General features: G+C 39.1%; 1 pseudogene; it reads right to left on the bottom strand.

Moving 5' to 3' along the window:
- Positions 1-1,467: 1,467 nt before the first annotated feature.
- On the bottom strand, positions 1,468-2,389 carry LOC102473284 (MKI67 FHA domain-interacting nucleolar phosphoprotein pseudogene; annotated as a pseudogene).
- Between the last annotated feature and the right edge of the window lie 822 nt (positions 2,390-3,211).

Raw genomic sequence — 3,211 nt, 5'->3', positions numbered from 1 at the left:
TAGGGAGAAATGTTCACATGTTGGAATATTCACTTTGTAAGCTAAATAATGTGATTGAATGAAATTAAAAATTTTTTTAATTCCTAAAAAACATCATGAAACGAGGCTAATGCTAGTGAACATGTCAAAAATGGCGAAGATGACCTTCTCCCTATTCCTACTATGAGCACATCATTGTCCACATCTTAAAGTAAAAACAATGACAATATATCTAACAAGAAGCCATCCCCACCAGAATTACTTTTTCATATGTAAATGTACACCTACTTCTTAAAAAAAATAACAGAAGACCCTAAATGGATATTGTGTGTTAAGATATTAGCTAATGGTAGTATGAAGCCATCACTATTAGTAAGGCATTTTAAAGTAACATTTGCTTCACCCTTTAAAACTCTTTTGTCGATGTTTATTATGTGCATAACACCAGTAGAGAGAAGAATGTACATAATTAATTAATTAATCAATTAATTAAAAGCATGGATGACCCAGCAGATGGTGTGGTGGTTAAGGCGCTGGACTTCCACTTGTTCCACCATGGTTTAAGCCCTGGACCAAACAGCTTGAAAATCACAACAAGCACCTCTGCATATGTGCCCAAAATCCCAAGAGAAGTGATTTCCACCCCCCCCAGGGGGTGATTTCTTATTTTCCCCCTCTGTCTCTTTCCGGCAAGCGCATATTCCCTATAGCAAAAAAAAAAAAAAGTAAAAGACATCCTCAAACATCAATAAAAGTATGCAAACAAACCCTTGTAGGTCTTCAAGGTCATATATTATTTGGTCAAGAAGGTGGAGGATGTATTCATTAACATAGCGAGGATGAAGAAATTTCTTTACAATGAATTAAGCCACAGAGAAAGGATGGAAGAAAACTTAAGGGTGAAAAGAAGAATCATAGGAAAGAAAGCATTAAGAAGAGTCTAGTGGGGCTGGCAGCTGGTGTGGTGGTAAAGGGGGCTGGACTCCCATATGGCTGACCACGGTTTGATTCCCAGACCTGGCAGTTTACTTCCTCACTTTCCCTTTCTCACTCTGTCTCTTTGGTCAAAGTAAAACAATAATAACAATAATAATAATGACAAAGTTAAATAATTTTTTTGATGGTTAAGCAAAATTGGTGATCTTTATTTGGTGGTACAAAAAAAAATGCTACAGTTCAGTACTTATATCTGCAATTAATGGTGACTCTTCTTTTTGCAGAGTAGGAAGAGCTGTAAAATCTGAAAATAAAACTGGAAGAGGTGAGGACAGAGAGGCAGTGTGAGCCCAGTCACTGCCAGCTGCTATATGCCTCCTGTGTTTCAGCAAGGACAGGCCAGCGAAAATTCTGGACTGCTTTCCTTACTGACTTGAACAGCGCATTTTTCCTCCAAAAATCTTGTCAATGGTTGTGTCTCGTACATATTAAAGATTAGCTATGATAACAAAAACACATTTTTCAGAAGAAATTTACATAATACATTTGGAATCACTGATTGCTTTTTCTTCATCTTTTTTTCCCTGAATGTTTAGGTGTTTGAGTCTCTTGTGTTTCTTCTTTTACACTGGATACAGGCTGTTTGAAAACTATTTCATTATCTTTATCATCATCATTCCTTTCAGCCACTTCAGATTTTTGTTTCTCAAAAAATGTTGGTATACAAACTGATGGGGGGCCCTGGCTGTCCACAGTCTTCTCGGGAGTGTTAGGAGTGCCTGAAACCTTTTTTTTCTTCTTCAGTAAAATCTGGCTCTTTGTAGATTTCTGAAGATCAGTGTCTGAAAGCTTTTTCCCATTTTTCTATATAATCAAGGAAAGTAAATTATAATCAATTCTTTTTTTAGCTAATCTATTCCTGAGTAACTCTTCTTTCCTTTTAAAATGCTTCTCCATCCATTGCTTTTGTAGAGGTGTCCGATCCTGATTATATTATTCCAGTGCTGGGTATGGTGACTGTTGAAATGAAGTATTCCAGTTTCTGAAAAGTTCTTTACATGCTTTTTCAGGTGGTACAGAATGACACTTCAGGAGTCTGTTAGCAAACAGGTAGTTGCTCATGGTTTCAGCAAGGATCTTGGCAACATCGTCCTATTCAAACTCTACAAAGGCATAGCCTGTGCTGTTTCCAGTCCTTCTACTTCTGGACAGTCTAAACCTTGTAATAGGCGCCAAGCTGGAAGAAATATGATTTGATCTAGGTTTCATAAAATGCGGTAGGTAGGTGGCCCACGTAGATTACTCCAGGAGAAAGTTTTTCTTGCTCTCTTTGCTTGGTTATGCACCGGCGAACGTTCGGGACCTTATTCTGAAACTTGGTATCTTCCTGTGGATTCAGTGACTGGAGCAGCCCGGCCAAGACAGCTAGAGTCACCATGCTGAAAGCTCCCAAATACAAGTGTTCCACGCGGTGCTCCTGGAAATCACGGGGCCCTCCAAAGTTAAATAATTCTTAAAATAAAAAAAAAAAAAAAGAAGAAGAAGAGTCTAGGAGGGGCAGGAGGTGACGTGGTGGAGAGGATAGTCTAGAAAGTCAAGATGCATTCTTGAATAGAAAATATAGAAAAATGCCTCATGACTTTCCCAACAACCTAATATATTATCTTTTAAAACTTGGTATTATCCAATAAAGCTACTGCATATGCTTAAACGCTGACTTTAAAATTTGGTTCCTGGGACCAGGAGGTGGCATAGTGGCTAATGTGCTGGACTCCTACATGGGTGACCACAGTTACAGTCCTGGACTTGGTGGCTTAAAATTCATGCAGGGCACATGTGCATGCATGCCCAAAATCCCCAGAGGAGAATGGAGGAGAGGGATTGAGAGGAGAAGGGAGAAGGGATTGCGGTGTAGCCATTCTCCCTGGGAGAGGATTTCTCACTTTCTGTATCTCTGTCTCTCTTCCTCTCCAGAGAACACACACGTCCTGTAGCAAAAATCTCTCCAAAAAAAAAAAACAAGAAACTCATGCTGAACATATGTGCATGCATGCCCAGGATCCTGAGAGGAGAGAGAAGAAGAAGGGGCTGCAAGGTGACCATGCTCCCTAGGGTGCAATGTCTCACTTTCTGTATGTCTCTATAGCGAGTGAATGTGCAGCACTAGAGCAAAAGTCTCTTAAATTAAAAGAAAAAAAGAAAGAAAGAAAGAAATTTGATTCCTTCTAAAATCTTTCGGTGCTTCAAGGAGACCCAATCTTAAGCAAGTCCAGATATATAAGGTAAGGGCAAATAC

Source organism: Tupaia chinensis, unplaced genomic scaffold (assembly GCF_000334495.1).
Source record: "Tupaia chinensis unplaced genomic scaffold, TupChi_1.0 Scaffold000361_1, whole genome shotgun sequence".
Lineage (NCBI taxonomy): Eukaryota > Metazoa > Chordata > Mammalia > Scandentia > Tupaiidae > Tupaia > Tupaia belangeri.
This window is presented reverse-complemented; position numbering and strand designations above follow the sequence as displayed.